The following is a 22,421-nucleotide window of genomic DNA, read 5'->3' as shown; positions in this document are numbered from 1 at the left end:
GTATTTGCTATCAATGGTCATGGAGGCCAAACGTCACACAATGTACAGATATACTGCTGCGGCCGAGTTTATTCGAGCATTTGCCCGTTCTTGGCCGCAGCAGTAACCTGGCGCGCGCCGGAGGGTGCCGGGCGCACGCCGAAGCAGCGGAGGAGCGCCCTCCGATCGGGGCTTTCTCCCTTCCGCTGCCGGGTCCGTCGGGTCCCCCGGAACCCCCTGCCGCTGTCCCCCACATCGCGGGACACCAGTGCTCCCTCGGGGAGCCCTGGACGCGCGTGCAGGGGGCGCAGGCACCCGATGACGCGTGACCGTGCATCGGTGATGCGCGGCACGCTGAGGGAGTGCGGCTAGCACGCCGGGGCATCCCCCGGCTTGCGGTGCTAGCCGTGCTTCAATAAAACGTGTCGGTAGTGTAGCAAGGATTATTTCTTCCTCTGGTGCATTATGATGGGATGTGTTGTAAGATTCTGCATTATTAGCATCACTGAATCTTTTGGAAACTGAGTAATATTCTATGTTTTAATGCAATATTATGGATGATCAGCCGGTAAAATAAAGCTTACTGTATCTGTAGCCATGCTCTACCCATGATGTGTGAATCAATGACTGCAGAGTGATTCAGAGTGGTAAACATGACTGGAACTCATCTCTGAATAGAGGATAGAACAGCAGTGCAGAGTAGGAGGTGAATGTATCTCAAATGGAAGACTTAGTAGCTGTGTGGGGAGTAGACAGTACAGACTGATCAAATAAATAGTTAAAGGAGTATCTTCAACATTACTTGGCTTTGTTATCAACATTGAAGTTTCTCTTGTTTTTTCTGTTCTTTAAATCACTACTACTGATGCCATGTGTAACCTGTACTGAGAGATATACTCTACTGGCCTAGATGAAACCATATGATGCAAACAGGATTCATCCCACTCCAGATTCATATGATTGCACCACTTCAACCTTTAATAAAACACATAGAACTACAGCAGTGCGCTACTGCACATGTTCTTGTTATGAATGGTAGTAGATGTGGTCCTTGGGTCAATACTTCATACAGCAGCCACACTCTACTCATGATGTATTGAATCAACAAAAACCTGCATGGTACAGATCACAGGAAGGGTAGAGTAGAGGGGAATATGTCCAATGCGAAACCCTTAGCAGCTGGATTGTGTGGAGTCAACAAAACGACAAATACTAAATGAGAAATATACACATTGCTTATCTGTCTCTGTGTAGTCATTTTCCTCCTCTTCAACTGTCTTTCAAAATTTCTCTTCTGACAGAAAAGAAACACATGGCTTCAATATTCACTGTTCTTCCCTCCTGAAATAAAAGTTAAGCATTGCATGGTTATGATCATACATACAATGAACCTTGCGCCAAACCATGTGATCCAAAGTAAATCCACCTCCCTCCCATAGCTGTGTTCCTTCTAGAGCTTCTACCACACAAGTCATTAATGTTCGTGACACTGTACTGCAGTCACAGTCTGCACACAAAGTACTGAATCAATTACATCACACTGAAAAGGCAGTCTACATGATGCAATAGTTAACCATAATAACTCTGTCATGCAAATGACAGGAAAACCTATATGTATATCATTAGGGGAGAGGGGAAAAATAATTAAAAAATAAGTGCGACAAATAAAAACAGATTATAGGAAAGTAAATCCTTGCCCTGGGAACTTTACAATCTAATAGAAATGTTAGAAGACTTAAAGAGAGGCAGCAGTTGGGGGAAGAAGTGCAGTAGATGACAATGCTTGTCCTTAATGGTGGGTACAATTAGTAGAAAGCACATCTTGGGAACAATAGTTGTTAGCAGTGACTGTGGGTGTGGGACAGTAGCCACGAGTCAAAGTTTTTTAAATGCTTGATTTAAGTCGTGAATTTTAAGATTGGTCTTACATGTGGGTGGAAGAGGTTATGTTGGCATATACTGAGTGTGAGGAAGTTTCACATGTACGGTGCAGTGATGGAAAATGGTTTCAGGCAAGTGAGAGAACAGTAGAGGTGAAAGAAGTTTACAGGAGACAGTTATGGTTATAGTGCAAGAGACAAGCAAGGGCATAACGAGAGATCAAAGATGATATGCAAGAAGGAGCAGATTAATGGAGAGCCTTAACAAAAAGGTAAGGAGGAGAACTTTGTAGGTGATACAAAAACTTGATGGGATGCCAGGACAGGGATTTAAGGAGATGAGCAGAGACTGTTGTGGGAGAAAGTGAGATAATTCAAGCAGCAGAGTTTTGCATAGGAGAAAGTTGTGAAGCATGGAGGCCTGTTAGTAGTATGTTAAAATAACCTATAGGATAACAGTATACATTGGAGTTTTAGCAGTAGGTTGAGAGGGGAAAGGGAAGATCTTGGCAATATTACAGAGAAAGAGGCAACACATTTTACCCATAGCCGTGCATGTGAATGGAGATGGAATTGAAGAGCCAAATGTTACTCCTATGCAACATGTTTGATGACAAGATAGATGGTAGTACTGTTTACTGTGATGGAGAAAGGGGATAATATGAGCCCAGTGTTAGACATTAAGTTTAAGGCAGTGGAGTGCCATCCATGAGCATATAGCCAGGAGACAACCCAAGAGTAGGGACTGGATTGCAGGAGTGAGAACAGGGGTGGATAGATTTGTGTGTGTATCATCCGCATAGAGATTATATCTAAGGCCAAAAGCATTGATGAAGTCACCAAATGATAGTATGTAGAGAGAAAGAGAGATCTCAGAACAGAGCCCTGATGTATACCCACAGACAGATCAATAGAAGACGAAGACATGTTAGCAACAGAGATGGAGAATGTGTGACAGGAAAGTTATGATGAAAACCAGGATAGAACTTTGTTACTGATACCAAGAGAGAGTTTAGAATATGAAGGAGGAGAGTGATTGAGAGCATCAAACGCAGCCGATAGATCAAGTAGGATTAGTAGGGAAAAACCTTGGGAATTAGCTTTAAGCACAGTCTGTAGAACGTGCTGTACGAAAGGCAGGTTGTAAAGGATCCAGGAGGGCATGTGATTTAAGAATGTTGACACTAGCAATTAGAAGGCAAACAGCATGAGGGATACAGAGCGGTAGTTAGTAAGGCACATAGGGTGTAGTTTGTTTCTGACAAAAGGGTGACCGCTACAGGCTTAAAGTAAGAGGGCAAAAATCCAGAGAATAGGGAGAAATTGAAGATGTGGGTGAGAGTGGGGACTAAGAGATGCAGTAAGGTGTGAGGGGATACGATCTAGAGGGCATGTGGTAGAGGGAGAATAGAAGATGATTAGCTTCCAGCTCTGTAAGAGAAGAAAAGGAGTCAAGTGCAGAAGGAGATTTGGGTAGAAGGAGAGAAGGGGGAAGGGACAGAAGGAATCTCCTTTTGGGTGGCATCCACCTTGCCTCTGAAGTAGTCAAATGCTTGAGGAGAAGTGAAGGAAGGATGGCAAGTGGGAGGAGAAGGTCAGTGGAGGGAGTCAAATACAGAGAAAAAAAACAGCGTAAATTAAATTTGAGTGTTGATGAGTGTGGAAAAAAGTAGTGTATTTAGCCCTAGAGAGCAGCTTTATACAGGACAGGAGACATTTTTACTGTAGAAAAATCAAACAAAGTGTGAGATTTCCTCCGTAGGTATTAAGAACAGCGAGTGGAAGTGTGATGAGTGTGTTTGGGAATTTAGCCAAAGGTGTGGGTTAGAGGGATGAGTGTGTCAGAGCCTATAGGGGGCATATAGATAGGAGGATAGCATTGTAAGAGTTAATAAGATTGTTAGTTTAAGCAGAAAGAAAGAGAGAGAAGAGAGGTTAGAGTAGATGTCAGAGGAGAGTTTAATTAAGCAGAGGCAAATCAGTGGGACAGGTAAGATGCGGTGAGGGGAATGACTGATTGTGACTGATGAGAGCAGAAGAGGTTATGTACAACTAGAGCCTTGTTAGTAAGAGTGGACATTCCAGAGGGCACAGGAGAAGGGAAGAGAAAAGTAAGGAAAGGAATGTGGATTACATTAGATAGGTTAACACTCTTAGTAGGGAGGCCTGATGTGTATATGAGCCGTCCAAGATTATAAGAGATATCCCCCAACATCAGCGAGCATAGAAGGAGACACAGAGATAGGTGTAGAGAGAGACAGAGATAGGGATATGTAGAGAGAGAAGGGCGTCAAGAGAATGAGACAGATAGGCGTAGAGAGAGGAGACATAGAGAGAGGGGGCTTTGAGAGGGGGGCGTAGAGAATGAGGGAAGGTGGAAGAGAATAGGATGTGCAGGAGTGCATTTCATTGAGCAGTGCAGAAATAGCTGCAATAGAGGTCTGTACAAATGGTGCTTTGTGTAGACACATGCAAAGGTAGGGGAAGGAAAGTGTATAGAACATGTGGATAAAAGCAGGAGTGTGGAAGTTAGAGAAATTAGAAAAGTTTTACAGAGGAGTGAGGAAACAGTAAACAGAAAGAACAAGAGAGAGGTTACATTGGGATGACGTGCTGTGGTAGAGAGAAATGCTAGGAGAGAGCCTCCAGATATTAGAGGACATGAATTGAGAGAGCAAATGTATAAATCAAAACCGGAGGGGGAGGTATAGCACGAAAGCTTGCACAGCAGTTGATGAAGATTATAGTCTTAAAGTTGCGTGTACCTGTCAGGGCACTCAAGAAGGTCAATGCTCACAAGTGCAGAGTTCATGAAGAAATGCTGAATCCAGTTCCCCTCCAATTTAATTTTAATATAACTTTTTCATTCTTCATTACTGCAAAAAGCAAACAAAACAAAACCACATTGCATTACTATTTTCAAAATGGATTGAATGACATATTCAACAGTAACTGTGTGATGCCAATATTGCCTTCTCACTCGTAGGCCAGTACGGTCAGGTACCCAGTACTGATAAAACAATAAGTGCCCGTACTAAGTACCAATATGAATTATAAGGAAATGTAAAATCTCCAGGTCTCTCTCCATCTCTGCAACAGATATATGGATAAGCCCATATTAAGGCATCACGTGACCGGAGCCGTCACTGACTGGGTATACGCAAAGATGCAGGGAGATGCAAAGAAAGTGAGGGAGAGAGACAGGGAGAAGATGGGAAACGGAGGGAGGCACGGATGGCAGGCCTCTCTCTTTCACTGGTGCATGCAAGGAGCTGGTCCCAACATCCACAAAGTGTGTGTGTATTATTGGTTGTGTTTTATGGCGGTAGGAGGATAGTGTGTATATTGTGTGTGTGTGGGAGTATTATATTGTGTGTAGGGTATTATAGTGTGTATATTATGTTGAGGTGCAGAGGAGAGTGTTAGATTGGGTATCTTGTGTTAGGGGGTATTGTGTATATTGTGTTTAAGACTATAATATTATTGGGGAGATTATTATTGAGGAGGTATTAAAGTGTGTATTGTGGGGAGTATTAGTGTATGTATTATTTGTGGGTGACAGATGCTGTGGGTAGGCCAAGAGTACGGGCCAGACTAAGGTGGAGACTTTCTGTACTCTGCATACAGGACTCTACATGTACTGCAGAGGTGAAATTCCCCCAACTCCAATTTGCTACACTCTCCAAGAGAGAATATTGTGATCAGAGGTGGAAGATGAGCAGGGTCACTGCCCAGGGAGTAGCCTGTCAGGGGGCATGGAAATCTCTTTTGGTGCGTATGTTGCCACGTGGCATTGATTGACCGGTCAATTAGCACTGCTTCCTATCACAGTGACATGATCCGGTGCTGTGATCGGTTGCAGCGCTGACCAAGGTGTGTTAGTGCAGCAATTTACAGGGAGGGAACAGAGGTTGTGGGTGACAGATGCTGGGGGTAGGCCAAGAGTACGGGCCAGAGCAAGGTGGAGATATTCTGTACTCTGCATGCCCATCCTGCATGCCCAGGACTCTGCATGCATGCCAGTGGCTGTGGGGTGTGTGTGTGTAGGTATGCCAAGTGTCAGTGTGCATAAGTAAGTGTGCTGTGTGTGTAAGTAAGTTTGCCTGTGTGCAGGAGGTGTAGGGGGGTGGGGGGCGGGGGGCGGTTCAGCTGGAGGACTTTACCCAGCACAAAAGCACATAGATGCCTCTGATTATATCACCCCAAATGCTGATAATATCCTGCTGTAGATGCACTTTACAGAAGATGATACAGATGTCATCAGTGTTTGGTGGGTTCATTAAATCAATCCATCATATAATAGCCACACTGTGCATATGATGTACTGAATCAGTAACACCAATCACAGGAAGACATCTCCATGGTAGGGGTAGTGTTGAAGTTAACAAAATATGTCCAGCACTGTGGTGTGGAGCCCATACATAATAATTGTGCACATTACCAGAACAACATATTGTCAACTGCATGATCATTTTGCTGCTTGTAGTGTATACTCTTGTCCTGTGCAGTGTTGTAGTAGATCCGTCTCTTCGGTGTTCACTGCAATAAAAGTAAGACATTGCATTAATATTACAGAAGTTTGGGGGCTGAAATCCCACTATGCTAATGACAGTTTCCCTTTGCATAAGATTCTTGTGATTATATCTCAATGATGATCAATAACTACATCATAACACAGCTGCTCTATACAGAATATGTATTTGCCATCAATGGTCATGGAGGCAATATGTCACACAATGTACATATATAGCAAGGATTATTTCTTCCTCTGGTGTATTATGATGGGAGGGTGAGATTCTGCATTATCAGCATCAGTAAATCTGTAGGAAACTGAGTGATATTCTATTTTTTAATGCAATATTAGGGTAAAATAAAGCTTGCTGTATCTATAGCCATGCTCTACCCATGATGTGCTGAATCAATGACTGCAGAGCGATTTAGAGTGGTAAACATGACTTGAACTCATCTCTGAATAGAGGGTAGCACAGTAGTGCAGAGTAGAAGGTGAATGTATCTCAAATGGAAACCCTTAGCAGCTGTGTGGGGAGTAGACAGTACAGACTGACCAAGTAAATAGTAAAAAGTAGTAACTTCAACATTACTTGGTTTTGTTCTCCACTCCTGTTTTTCTGTTCTTTAAATCACTAATACTGATGCCATATGTAACCTGTACTGAGAGTTATATACTCTACTGGCCTAGATCAAATTAAATGATGCAAACAGGATCCCTCCCACTCAAGATTCATATGATTGCACCACCTCAACCTTTCATAGCAATAACATAGAACTGCAGCAGTGCGCTACTGCACATGTTCTTGTTATGAATGGTAGTAGATGTGGTCCTTGGGTCAGTACTTCATACTGTAGCCACACTCTATTCATGATGTATTGAATCAACAAAAATCTGCATGGTACAGATCACAGGAAGGGGTGGAGTAGAGGTGAATATGTCCAATGCGAAACCCTTAGCAGCCGGATTTTTTGGAGTCAATAAAACGACAAATACTAAATGAGAAATATACACATTGCTTATCTGTCTCTGTGTAGTCATTTTCCTCCTCTTCAACTGTCCTTCAATTTTCTATTTTGCAAGAAAATGAACACATGGCTTCAATATTCACTTCTGTTCTGCAGTCTTTCCTCTTGAAATAAAAAAGTTAAGCATTGCATTATTATTATTATAATTATTATTGACGATACATACAATGAACCTTGCTCCAAACCATGTGATACAAAGCAAATCCACCTCCCTCCCACAGCTGTGCTCCTTCTAGAGCTTCTACCACACAAGTTATTCATGTCAGTGAAACTGTACTGCAGTCCCGGTCTGCACACAATCTACTGAATCAATGACATCACACTGTGTCACACAATGTCATGCTAACGACAGGAAACAATCTTTGTATATATCTTTGTATATATAATAATAATAATAATAATAATAATAATAAAAAAAATAAGACAGGACAGACACTCCTACATTGCAATCAATAGAAAATAACTGGGACAGGCACTTCAAGGATGCATACGGTCCCGGATAAACTGTAGCTACCTATACACGTGTGCCTTGTCTCTAGACTCTGCAAATATCTCTATTTATATACCACCCATTGTGTACTCAGCGCTTTACAAGAGAGACCAAAAAGTACAGGAAATTATTATACAATAAATTCAACAAACAAAAACAGACAATAGGAAAGTAAATCCCTGTCCTGGGTAGTTTACAATCTAAGAGAAATGTAAGGAGACTTACAGAGAGACAACAGGTGGGGGAACAAGTGCAGTAGATGACAATGCTTGTCCTTAATGGTGGGTACTTGTAGTATAAAGCACTTCTTGGGAACAATAGTTAGTGACTGAATGAGTGACAGTAGCAACGAGTAAAAGCTATTGAAATGCTTCATTTAAGTTGTGAATTTTAAGGTTGATCTTAAATGTGGGTGGAAGAGGGTATGTTGGCATATACTGAGTGTGTGTGAGTTTCACAGGTAAATTGATGGGAAAGGGTTTCAGGCAAGAGAGCGAGTGCGCAGTAGAGGTGTAAGAAGTATAATGGAGACAGTTATTAGTAGAGCTTAGGAGACGAGGAAGGGCATAACGAGACCAAAGATGATATGTAGGAAGGAGCAGATGAATAGAGAATAGTGTTGGACTGGGTCCTCAACTATAAAAAAATGGGTAACGGGTACCCGGCCAAAATGAAAGGTTCTACCCGGTCGGGTACACGGTTTGGCACTTACCTTCCGGGTGGCGGTGAAATCTAGGATCAGCAGCAGTCCTGTGACGGTGGCAGCATCTGTGGTGTCTTCAGCCGGCGGGGGAGCTGCAGGCTCACAGACACAGCTTACCTGCTTCGGTGCTGTGGAAGTGATTCCTGCAGCTCCCCCCGCCAGGTGAAGACACCTCTGATGCTGCCAACATCAGAGGACTGCTGCTGCTGATCCTAGATGTCTTAGGAAAGGTAAGTATGAAAGATTATTTCCAGCTGCCCTGACATTACCCGACGCCGGGTATTACCCGGCCAAGTCCACTTCTCAGTGGCCGGTTTCGAGTAATGTCCGGGTAGCTGGAAATGTGTTGGGTAACGCCGGGTACTCGGTACACCACTAATAGAGAACCTTAACAAAAAGGTAAGGAGGAGAACTTTGTAGGTGATCTGAAACTTGATGGGAAGCAAGGAGAGGGATTTAAGGAGGAGGAGGAGATGAGCAGATACTGTTGTGGGAGAAAGGGAAATTATTCAAGCAGCAGAGTTTTGGATAGATTGCAAATGAGAAAGTTGTGAAGCAGGGAGCCCTGTTAGCAGTATGTTAACCCATACGATAAGGGCATGCATTGGCGTTTTAGCAGTAGATTGACAGAGAAAAGGGCAAATCTTGGAAATATTACAGAGAAAGAATCGACAAACTTTAGCCAGTGTCGTGAATGAAGATGGAAAGGGAAGAGTCAAATGTTACTCCTAGGCAATGTGCTTTCATGACAGGATGATGGTAGTACTGTTTACTGCGATGGAGAAAGGTGATATTAGGCCAGATTTAGGGGGAAATATGAGGAGCTCAGTTTTAGACATTAGGTTTAAGGCAGAAGAGTGTCATCCATGGAGGATATAGCCAGGAGGCGACCCGAAACTAGGAACTAAATTGCAGGAGTGACGGTAGGGTGGATAGGTGTGTGTATCATCTGCATAGAGATGATATCAAGGGCCAAAATAGTTGATAAGGTCAACTAGTGATAGTATGTAGTGAGAGAGGTCCCAGAACAGAGTCCTGAGGTATACCAACAGACAAAACAACAGGAGACAAAGACACGTTAGCAACAGAGATGGAGAATGTGTGATGGAGAAGTATGATGAAAACCAGGATATAAGTTTGCTGCGGATACGAAGAAAGAGTTTAGAATATGAATGAGAAGAGTGATTGACAGTATCAAAAGCAGAAGAGAGATCAAGCAGGATTAGTAAGTAAAATGGACCTTGGGAATTTTCTTTATGTACATAATTGGTTACATTGGGAAAGGCAGATTGTGAAGGGCCCAGAGGAGCATGTGATTTAAGAATGTTGATCAAACGGGAGATCACAAGACGTTCTAGCAATTAGGAGGCAAATGGTAGGACGGATACAGGGCGATAGTTAGAAATTCACACAAGGTCAAGGTTATTTTTGAGAATAGGGGTGACCACTGCATGCTTAAAAGGAAGAGTTGAAAGAGCCAAAGGATATGGAGGAATTGAAGATGTGGGTGAGAGTGAGAATATAGGATTGAGAGGGCATGTGGTAGAGGGAGAAGAGAAGATCAGGTTCCAGCTTTGTGACAGGAGAAAAGGAGTCAAGAGTGCAATGAGATCTAGATAGAAAAAGAGAGAGGGGGAAGGGAGAGAACGAATCTACTTGTGGATGGCATCCACCTTGCCTCAAGTGAGCAAAGGCTTGAGGAGAAATAAAGGATGGATGTTAAGTGGGAGGAGAAAGTCAGTGGTGGGACTCAAATACATAGAAGACAGTGTGAATGAAATTGGAGTGTTGATGAGTGAGGAAAAAGTAGTGTTTGACCTTAAAAAAAGGAGCAGAGTTTTACAGAACAGGACAAAGGTTTAGTGTAGAAAATCAGACTGTGAGATTTCCTCCATAGGTGTTAAGAGCAGCAGTGTGATGTGATGAAGTGTGATGAGAGCGTGCTTGTGAATTAAACCAATGCATGGGTTAGGCTGCGTCTATAGTAAGCACGCAACAGAAGGCAAAGTTAGCGCATGCCTGTCGCTCCAGCAATCCCTGCACTGAGGTCCGAGGCGACGGGGAGGCCCTGCATCGCTCGCACGCACTGTGGACGACCAAGCGTGTGCCCATGATAATCACGGCCTTAGAGGGATGAGTGTGTCAGAGCCTAGAAGGGGCATATAGATGATGGAGGAGGAGGGAGGAGGAGATGATAGCATTGTAAGAGTTAACAAGATAGTTAGTTTAAGCAGAAAGTGAGGAGAGGTTAGAGATAAGGGTAGATGTCAGAGGAGAGAGTTCAATTAAGCTGAGGTATCGAGTAGGACAGGGGTGAGGGGAATGAGAAGTGGTGGACATTCCAGAGGGCACGTGAGAAGGGAAGAGTAAAGTGAGACAAGGAATGTGGATTACATTAGATGGGTTAATACGCTTAGCAGGGAGGTGGAGAGAGAGGCAAGAGGCAGAGGGTGGTGTAGGGGTAGAGGAAGAGATGTTGCATGTACCTTGTCAGAACATTAAAGAACGTCAATTCACACTGGTGCAGAGTTGATGATGAAATGCTGAATCCAGTTCACGTCCAATTCAATTTTAACAGAACTTTTTCATTCTTCATTACTGCAAAAAAAAAAGTAAAAAACAATGCATTACTATTTTCAAAATGGATTGAATTCCCCCACCAATGACTATGTGTTACCAATATATCCCTCTCAGTCCCACTGCAGCACATACTGTACCAGTGTGAAAGTAAGAAGGTACACAGTACCGGTAAAACAATACGTGCCGGTACTATGCACCATATGAATTATAAGGGGATGTAAATCTCCCAGTCTCTCTCCATATCCGCAACAGAGCGGGCTCCGGTCAGTGGCATGGATGCCCATATATGGGTATGCTCATATTTGGGCATCCCATGTCACTGACCGGAGCCGGCTCTGAGTATAGGGATATATGCGGAGACGCAGAGGTGCAAGGAAATGGGAGGAGGCACGGTGAGAAACAGGGAGAGACCACAGGAAGATAGAGGGCAACAACTTCCACAAGGTACTTGTATGGGTATAATTGTTTGTATTTTGTGCAGAGGGGGTAATTTCAGATAAAATACAATTCTCCACCCTCTACGAAACAATTCCACTTTGTTCAGTAAGCCAGAAAGTCTTGGTCCCATGTGGACTGAATTTAATGCAAATAAGGTCCTTAATACACAAGTAAAGAATAAAGTTACTTATTCTCTACTGTAAGAAGTGCCACATTGCCCACTATTTGGGTCCTGTGCCCAGATTGTGACCATGCATGGCAGAGGTGAGATTCCCCCAACTCCAATTTGCTACACTCTCCAAGAGAGATAATTGTGATCAGAGGTGGAACTAGGGGAGGGTGTGAGCAGGGTCACTGCCCAGGGAGTAACCTGACTGGGGGCACGGAAATCTCATTTAGTGCATATGTTGCGGCACTGCATTGATTGACCGGTCAATCTGCACTGCTGCCTGTCACAGTGACATCCTGATCGGGCACTGTGATCAGCTATAGCACTGACCCAGGTGAGATAGTTCAGCACTTTACAAGGAGGGAACAGATGTTGTGGGTGACAGATGCTGGAGGTAGGCCAAGACTGTTGGCCAGAGTAACGTGGAGACTTACTGCACTCTGCATGCCCATCCTCTCCCTGACATCAGGGGAAGGAAGTGGCCCTGGGGTGTGTGTAGGTATGCCAGATGTCAGTGTATGCATAAGTAAGTATGCCTGTGTAGTGGGAGGTGTAGGGGCGTTAAGCTGGAGGACTTAAAACAGGCACAAAAGCACATAGATACCTCTGATTATACCGCACCAAATGCTGATAATATCATGCTGTAGCTGCACTTTACAGAAGATGATGCAGATGTCATCATTGGTTGGTGGGTTCATTAAATCAATCCATCATATCATAACCACACTGTGCATATGATGTACTGAATCAGTAACACCAGGAAGACATCTCCATGTTAGGAGTAGAGTTGAAGTTAACAGAATATGTCCAGCACTGTGGTGTGTAGCCCATAAATAATAATTGTGCACATTACCAGAACAATATACTGTCAACTGCAAGATCATTTTGCTGCTTGTAGCGTATGCTCATCCTGTACAGTGTTGTAGTAGATCCGTCTCTTCAGTGTTCACTGCAACAAAAGTAAGACATTGCATTAATATTACAGACGTTTGGGGGCTGAAATCTCACTTCGCTGCGGACAATTTCCCTTTGCATAAGATTCTTGTGATTATGTCAATGATGATCAATAACTGCATCATAACACAGCCGCTCTATACAGAAGATGTACTTGCTCTCAATGGTCATGGAGGTAATACGTCACACAATGTACAGATATAGCAAGGATTATTTCTCCCACTGGTGCATTATGGCATTATGATGGGAAATGTTGTGAGATTCTGCATTATCAGCATCACTGAATCTTTTGGAAATTAAGTGATATTCTATGTTTTAATGCAATATTATGGATGATCAGCCGGTAAAATAATAATAGCTTGCTGTATCTGTAGCCATGCTCTACCCATGATGTGCTGAACCAATGACTGCAGAGAGATTCAGAGTGGTAAACATGACTGGAACGCATCTCTGAATAATGGGCAGCAAAGCAGTGCAGAATAGGAGGTGAAAGTATTTAAAATGGAAGATCCTTAGCAGCTGTGTGGGGAGTAGACAGTACAGACTGACCAAGTAAATGGTAAAAGGAGTAACTTCAACATTACTTGGCTTTGTTCTCCACATTGAAGCTTTCCTCCTCTTTAAATCACTAATACTGATGCCATGTGTAACCTGTACTGAAAGTTATATAATCTACTGGCCTAGATGAAACCATATGATGCAAACAGGATCCATCCCACTCCAGATTCATAGAATTGAACCACCTCAACCTTTCATAACAATCACATAGAACTGCAGCTGTGCGCTACTGCACATGTTCTTGTTATGAATGGTAGTAGATGTGGTCCTTGGGTCTTTACTTCATACTGTAGCCACCCTCTACTCATGATGTATTGAATCAACGAAAACTTGCATGGTTCAGATCACAGGAAGGGGTAGAGTAGAGATGAAAATATTCAATGTGAAACCCGTAGCAGCCGGATTGTGTGGAGTCAATAAAACGACAAATACTAAATGGTAAATGAGAAATATACACATTGCTTATCTGTCTCTGTGTAGTAATTTTCCTTCTCTTCAACTGTCCTTCAAATTTTCTCTTTTGCAAGAAAAGGAACACATGGCTTCAATATTCACTTCTGTTCTGCAGTCATCCCTCCTGAAATAAAAGTTAAGCATTGCATTGTTATTATGTTACTACATACAATAAACCTTGCTCCAAACCATTTGATGCAAAGCAAATCCACCTCCCACCCACAGCTGTGCTCCTTCTAGAGCATGCATGTCAAACTCCAGTCCTCGAGGGTCCCAAACAGGCCAGGTTTTCAGTAGGGATATCCTGAAAACCTGGCCTGTTTGCTGCCCTCGAGGACTGGAGTTTGACATCCTTGTTCTTGAGCTTCTACCACGCAAGTCATCCATGTGAGTGACACTGTACTGCAGTCCTGGTCTGCACACAATCTACTGAATCAATGACATCACACTGTAAAGGCAATCTACAAGATGTATTAGTTGTCCACACTTCCGAAATGTTACTTTTATGTCCAAATCACTTATTCCCATGACCTGATATTTGTATTTGTTATTTATAGGATTGTCACAAAGAGTTGATGAGGTCACCAAATGATAGTATGTAGAGAGAAAGAGAGATCTCAGAACAGAGCCCTGATGTATACCCACAGACAGATCAATAGAAGACGAAGACATGTTAGCAACAGAGATGGAGAATGTGTGACAGGAAAGTTATGATGAAAACCAGGATAGAACTGTGTTACGGATACCAAGAGAGAGTTTAGAATATGAAGGAGGAGAGTGATTGAGAGCATCAAACGCAGCAGATAGATCAAGTAGGATTAGTAGGGAAAAGTGACCTTGGGAATTTGCTTTAAGCACAGTCTGTAGAACGAGCTGTACGAAAGGCAGGTTGTAAAGGATCCAGGAGGGAATGTGATTTAAGAATGTTGACATTCTAGCAATTAGGAGACAAACAGCAGGAGGGATACAGGGCGGTAGTTAGTAAGGCACATAGGGTGTAGGTTGTTTCTGAGAAAAGGGTGACCACTACAGGCTTAAAGTAAGAGGGTAAAGAGCCAGAGAATAGGGAGGAATTGAAGATGTGGGTGAGAGTGGGGACTAAGAGATGCAGTAAGGTGTGAGGGGATACGATCTAGAGGGCATGTGGTAGAGGGAGAAGAGAAGATGATTAGCTTCCAGCTCTGTAAGAGAAGAAAAGGAGTCAAATGCAGAAGGAGAATTAGGTAGAAGGAGAGAAGGGGGAAGGGACAGAAGGAATCTCCTTGTGGGTGGCATCCACCTTGCCTCTGAAGTAGTCAAATGCTTGAGGAGAAGTGAAGGAAGGATGGCAAGTGTGAGGAGAAGGTTAGTGGAGGGAGTCAAATACAGGGAAAAAAAGACAGCGTAAATTACATTTGAGTGTTGATGAATGTGAAAAAAAAGTAGTGTGGTTTGGCCCCAGAGAGCAGCTTTATACAGGACTGGAGACATTTTTACTGTAGAAAAATCAAATATCAATTGTGTGATTTCCTTCATAGGCATTAAGAACAGCGAGTGGAAGTGTGATGAACATGTTTGGGAATTTAGCCAAGGGTGTGGGCTAGAGGGACAAGCGTGTCAGAGCCTAGAGGGGGCATATAGATAGGAGGATAGCATTGTAAGAGTTAATAAGATTGTTAGTTTAAGCGGAAAGAGAGAGAGAGCAGAGAGGTTAGAGTAGATGTCAGAGGAGAGTTTAATTAAGCAGAGGCAAATCAGTGGGACAGGTAAGATGGGGTGAGGGGAATGACTGATTGTGAATGATGAGAGCAGAAGAGGTCATGTACAACTAGAGCCTTGTTAGTCAGAGAACGGACATTCCAGATGGCATAGGAGAAGGGAAGAGAAAAGTAAGGAAAGGAATGTGGATTACATTAGATAGGTTAACACTCTTAGCAGGGAGGCAGAGGCAGGGAGGCCCGATGTGTATATGAGCAGGTTCAAGATTATAAGAGATATCCCACACATCAGCAAACATAGAAGGAGACACAGAGATAGGTGTAGAGAGAGACAGAGATAGCTCTATGTAGAGAGAGAGGGACGTAGAGAGAATGAGACAGATAGGCGCAGAGAGAGGGGGCGCAGAGAGAGGAGGCGCCAAAAGAGGGGGCGCAGAGAGAGGGGGCACAGAGAATAGGATATTAAAGAGTGCTTTTCATTGAGCAGTGCAGAAATAGCTGCAATAGAGGTCTGTACAAATGGTGCAGTGTGTAGACACATGCAAAGGTAGGGGAAGGAAAGAGGAGAACATGTGGATAAAAGCAGGAGTGTGGAAGTTAGAGAAATTAGAAAAGTTTAACAGAGGAGTGAGGAAACAGCAAGCAGAAAGAACAAGAGAGAAGTTACATTGGGATGACGTTCTGTGGTAAAGAGAAAATGCTAGGAGAGAGCTTTCAAATATTAGAGGACATGAATTGAGGGAGCAAATGTATAAATCAAAACCTGAGGGGGAGGTATAGCACGAAAGCTTGCACAGCAGATTATAGTCTTAATGTTGCGTGTACCTGTCAGGGTATTCAAGAAGTTAAATTCTCACAAGTGCAGAGTTCATGATGAAATGCTGAATCTAGTCCCCCTCCAATTTAATTTTAATATAACTTTTCCATTCTTCATTACTGCAAAAAGCAAACAAAACAAAACCACATTGCATTACTATTTTCAAAATGGATTGAATGGCATATTCAACAGTGACTGTGTGATGCCAATATTCCCCACTCACTCGTAGTGAAGCACATATTGTACTAGTGTTGAAAGTAGGCCGGTAGAGTCAGGTACGCAGTACTGATAAAACAATAAGTGCCCGTCGTAAGTACCAGCTCCGCAACAGTGCGGGCATCACATTAGTGACGTGGATGAACATATATGGATAAGCCCATATTAAGGCATCACGTGACCAGAGCCGTCACTGACTGGGTATACGTAAAGACGCAGGGAGATGCAAGGAAAGGGAGGGAGAGAGACAGGGAGAAGATGTGAAACGGAGGAAGGCACGGATGGAGGGAGTTCTTCCGAGCTTCTGCGGGCCTCTCTCTTTCACTGGTGCATGCCGGGAGCTGGTCCCAACATCCACAAAGTGTGTGTGTATTATTGGTTGTATTTTATGGGGGTAGGAGGGTAGTGTGTATATTGTGTGTGTGGGAGTATTATATTGTGTGTAGAGGTGCAGAGGAGAGTACTAGATTGTGTATCTTGTGTAAGGGTGTTGTGTATATTGTGTTTGGAGCTATAATATTATTGGGGAGATTAGTATTGAGGAGGTATTATAGTGTGTATTGTGGGGAGTATTAGTGTGTGTATTGTTTGTGGGTGACAGATGCTGGGGGTATGCAGCAATCCCTGCACTGAGGTCCGAGGCGGCTCTGCATCGCTCGCACGCACTGTGGACGACCAAGCATGTGCCCATGATAATCATGGCCTTAGAGGGATGAGTGTGTCAGAGCCTAGAAGGGGTATATATATAATGGAGGAGGGAGGAGGAAGGAGGAGGAGGGAGGAGGAGATGATAGCATTGTAAAAGTTAACAAGATAGTTAGTTTAAGCAGAAAGTGAGGAGAGGTTAGAGATAAGGGTAGATGTCAGAGGAGAGAGTTCAATTAAGCTGAGGTATCGAGTAGGACAGGGGTGAGGGGAATGAGAGGTGGTGGATGATGAGAGCAGAAGAGGTCATGTACAAATAGACCTTGTTAGTCAGAGAGCAGTCATTCCAGAGGGCACGTGAGAAGTGAAGAGTAAAGTGAGACATGGAATGTGGATTACATTAGATGGGTTAATACGCTTAGCAGGGAGGTGGAGAGAGAGAGGCAAGAGGCAGAGAGTGGTGCAGGGGTTGAGGAAGAGATGTTGCATGTACCTTATCAGAACATTAAAGAACATCAATTCACACTGGTGCAGAGTTGATGATGAATCCAGTTCACCTCCAATTCAATTTTAACAGAAATGTTTCATTCTTCATTACTGAAAAAAAAGAAAAGTAAAAAACATTTCATTACTATTTTCAAAATGGATTGAATTCCCCCAACAATGACTATGTGTTACCAATATATCCCTCTCAGTCCCACTGCAGCATATACTGTACCAGTGTGAAAGTAGGAAGGTACACAGTACCGGTAAAACAATACGTGCCGGTACTATGCACCATATGAATTATAAGGGGATGTAAATCTCCCAGTCTCTCTCCATATCCGCAACAGAGCGGGCTCCGGTCAGTGGCATGGATGCCCATATATGGGTATGCTCATATTTGGGCATCCCATGTCACTGACCGGAGCCGGCTCTGAGTATAGGGATATATGCGGAGACGCAGAGGTGCAAGGAAATGGGAGGAGGCACGGTGAGAAACAGGGAGAGACCACAGGAAGATAGAGGGCAACAACTTCCACAAGGTACTTGTATGGGTATAATTGTTTGTATTTTGTGCAGAGGGGGTAATTTCAGATAAAATACAATTCTCCACCCTCTACGAAACAATTCCACTTTGTTCAGTAAGCCAGAAAGTCTTGGTCCCATGTGGACTGAATTTAATGCAAATAAGGTCCTTAATACACAAGTAAAGAATAAAGTTACTTATTCTCTACTGTAAGAAGTGCCACATTGCCCACTATTTGGGTCCTGTGCCCAGATTGTGACCATGCATGGCAGAGGTGAGATTCCCCCAACTCCAATTTGCTACACTCTCCAAGAGAGATAATTGTGATCAGAGGTGGAACTAGGGGAGGGTGTGAGCAGGGTCACTGCCCAGGGAGTAACCTGACTGGGGGCACGGAAATCTCATTTAGTGCATATGTTGCGGCACTGCATTGATTGACCGGTCAATCTGCACTGCTGCCTGTCACAGTGACATCCTGATCGGGCACTGTGATCAGCTATAGCACTGACCCAGGTGAGATAGTTCAGCACTTTACAAGGAGGGAACAGATGTTGTGGGTGACAGATGCTGGAGGTAGGCCAAGACTGTTGGCCAGAGTAACGTGGAGACTTACTGCACTCTGCATGCCCATCCTCTCCCTGACATCAGGGGAAGGAAGTGGCCCTGGGGTGTGTGTAGGTATGCCAGATGTCAGTGTATGCATAAGTAAGTATGCCTGTGTAGTGGGAGGTGTAGGGGCGTTAAGCTGGAGGACTTAAAACAGGCACAAAAGCACATAGATACCTCTGATTATACCGCACCAAATGCTGATAATATCATGCTGTAGCTGCACTTTACAGAAGATGATGCAGATGTCATCATTGGTTGGTGGGTTCATTAAATCAATCCATCATATCATAACCACACTGTGCATATGATGTACTGAATCAGTAACACCAGGAAGACATCTCCATGTTAGGAGTAGAGTTGAAGTTAACAGAATATGTCCAGCACTGTGGTGTGTAGCCCATAAATAATAATTGTGCACATTACCAGAACAACATACTGTCAACTGCAAGATCATTTTGCTGCTTGTAGCGTATGCTCATCCTGTACAGTGTTGTAGTAGATCCGTCTCTTCAGTGTTCACTGCAACAAAAGTAAGACATTGCATTAATATTACAGACGTTTGGGGGCTGAAATCTCACTTCGCTGCGGACAATTTCCCTTTGCATAAGATTCTTGTGATTATGTCAATGATGATCAATAACTGCATCATAACACAGCCGCTCTATACAGAAGATGTACTTGCTCTCAATGGTCATGGAGGTAATACGTCACACAATGTACAGATATAGCAAGGATTATTTCTCCCACTGGTGCATTATGGCATTATGATGGGAAATGTTGTGAGATTCTGCATTATCAGCATCACTGAATCTTTTGGAAATTAAGTGATATTCTATGTTTTAATGCAATATTATGGATGATCAGCCGGTAAAATAATAATAGCTTGCTGTATCTGTAGCCATGCTCTACCCATGATGTGCTGAACCAATGACTGCAGAGAGATTCAGAGTGGTAAACATGACTGGAACGCATCTCTGAATAATGGGCAGCAAAGCAGTGCAGAATAGGAGGTGAAAGTATTTAAAATGGAAGATCCTTAGCAGCTGTGTGGGGAGTAGACAGTACAGACTGACCAAGTAAATGGTAAAAGGAGTAACTTCAACATTACTTGGCTTTGTTCTCCACATTGAAGCTTTCCTCCTCTTTAAATCACTAATACTGATGCCAAGCTTTCCTCCTCTTTAAATCACTAATACTGATGCCATGTGTAACCTGTACTGAAAGTTATATAATCTACTGGCCTAGATGAAACCATATGATGCAAACAGGATCCATCCCACTCCAGATTCATAGAATTGAACCACCTCAATCTTTCATAACAATCACATAGAACTGCAGCTGTGCGCTACTGCACATGTTCTTGTTATGAATGGTAGTAGATGTGGTCCTTGGGTCTTTACTTCATACTGTAGCCACCCTCTACTCATGATGTATTGAATCAACGAAAACTTGCATGGTTCAGATCACAGGAAGGGGTAGAGTAGAGATGAAAATATTCAATGTGAAACCCGTAGCAGCCGGATTGTGTGGAGTCAATAAAACGACAAATACTAAATGGTAAATGAGAAATATACACATTGCTTATCTGTCTCTGTGTAGTAATTTTCCTTCTCTTCAACTGTCCTTCAAATTTTCTCTTTTGCAAGAAAAGGAACACATGGCTTCAATATTCACTTCTGTTCTGCAGTCATCCCTCCTGAAATAAAAGTTAAGTATTGCATTGTTATTATGTTACTACATACAATAAACCTTGCTCCAAACCATTTGATGCAAAGCAAATCCACCTCCCACCCACAGCTGTGCTCCTTCTAGAGCATGCATGTCAAACTCCAGTCCTCGAGGGTCCCAAACAGGCCAGGTTTTCAGTAGGGATATCCTGAAAACCTGGCCTGTTTGCTGCCCTCGAGGACTGGAGTTTGACATCCTTGTTCTTGAGCTTCTACCACGCAAGTCATCCATGTGAGTGACACTGTACTGCAGTCCTGGTCTGCACACAATCTACTGAATCAATGACATCACACTGTAAAGGCAATCTACAAGATGTATTAGTTGTCCACACTTCCGAAATGTTACTTTTATGTCCAAATCACTTATTCCCATGACCTGATATTTGTATTTGTTATTTATAGGATTGTCACAAAGAGTTGATGAGGTCACCAAATGATAGTATGTAGAGAGAAAGAGAGATCTCAGAACAGAGCCCTGATGTATACCCACAGACAGATCAATAGAAGACGAAGACATGTTAGCAACAGAGATGGAGAATGTGTGACAGGAAAGTTATGATGAAAACCAGGATAGAACTGTGTTACGGATACCAAGAGAGAGTTTAGAATATGAAGGAGGAGAGTGATTGAGAGCATCAAACGCAGCAGATAGATCAAGTAGGATTAGTAGGGAAAAGTGACCTTGGGAATTTGCTTTAAGCACAGTCTGTAGAACGAGCTGTACGAAAGGCAGGTTGTAAAGGATCCAGGAGGGAATGTGATTTAAGAATGTTGACATTCTAGCAATTAGGAGACAAACAGCAGGAGGGATACAGGGCGGTAGTTAGTAAGGCACATAGGGTGTAGGTTGTTTCTGAGAAAAGGGTGACCACTACAGGCTTAAAGTAAGAGGGTAAAGAGCCAGAGAATAGGGAGGAATTGAAGATGTGGGTGAGAGTGGGGACTAAGAGATGCAGTAAGGTGTGAGGGGATACGATCTAGAGGGCATGTGGTAGAGGGAGAAGAGAAGATGATTAGCTTCCAGCTCTGTAAGAGAAGAAAAGGAGTCAAATGCAGAAGGAGAATTAGGTAGAAGGAGAGAAGGGGGAAGGGACAGAAGGAATCTCCTTGTGGGTGGCATCCACCTTGCCTCTGAAGTAGTCAAATGCTTGAGGAGAAGTGAAGGAAGGATGGCAAGTGTGAGGAGAAGGTTAGTGGAGGGAGTCAAATACAGGGAAAAAAAGACAGCGTAAATTACATTTGAGTGTTGATGAATGTGAAAAAAAAGTAGTGTGGTTTGGCCCCAGAGAGCAGCTTTATACAGGACTGGAGACATTTTTACTGTAGAAAAATCAAATATCAATTGTGTGATTTCCTTCATAGGCATTAAGAACAGCGAGTGGAAGTGTGATGAACATGTTTGGGAATTTAGCCAAGGGTGTGGGCTAGAGGGACAAGCGTGTCAGAGCCTAGAGGGGGCATATAGATAGGAGGATAGCATTGTAAGAGTTAATAAGATTGTTAGTTTAAGCGGAAAGAGAGAGAGAGCAGAGAGGTTAGAGTAGATGTCAGAGGAGAGTTTAATTAAGCAGAGGCAAATCAGTGGGACAGGTAAGATGGGGTGAGGGGAATGACTGATTGTGAATGATGAGAGCAGAAGAGGTCATGTACAACTAGAGCCTTGTTAGTCAGAGAACGGACATTCCAGATGGCATAGGAGAAGGGAAGAGAAAAGTAAGGAAAGGAATGTGGATTACATTAGATAGGTTAACACTCTTAGCAGGGAGGCAGAGGCAGGGAGGCCCGATGTGTATATGAGCAGGTTCAAGATTATAAGAGATATCCCACACATCAGCAAACATAGAAGGAGACACAGAGATAGGTGTAGAGAGAGACAGAGATAGCTCTATGTAGAGAGAGAGGGACGTAGAGAGAATGAGACAGATAGGCGCAGAGAGAGGGGGCGCAGAGAGAGGAGGC

At 43.3% G+C, this 22,421-nt stretch overlaps 1 long non-coding RNA gene across 1 annotated transcript; it reads right to left on the bottom strand.

The window, feature by feature from the left end:
* Nucleotides 1-7,389: 7,389 nt before the first annotated feature.
* On the bottom strand, nt 7,390-13,120 carry LOC142475214 (uncharacterized). Its single transcript, XR_012790799.1, has 3 exons — nt 12,631-13,120; nt 11,077-11,188; nt 7,390-7,501 (listed from the first exon to the last, which is right to left on the bottom strand). It is a non-coding gene; the product is annotated as an uncharacterized LOC142475214 (long non-coding RNA).
* Between the last annotated feature and the right edge of the window lie 9,301 nt (nt 13,121-22,421).

The sequence above is a fragment of the Ascaphus truei genome, unplaced genomic scaffold (genome assembly GCF_040206685.1).
Source record: "Ascaphus truei isolate aAscTru1 unplaced genomic scaffold, aAscTru1.hap1 HAP1_SCAFFOLD_1110, whole genome shotgun sequence".
Lineage (NCBI taxonomy): Eukaryota > Metazoa > Chordata > Amphibia > Anura > Ascaphidae > Ascaphus > Ascaphus truei.
Note: the sequence above shows the minus strand (reverse complement) of the source record. Positions and strands in the feature narration are given on the sequence as shown.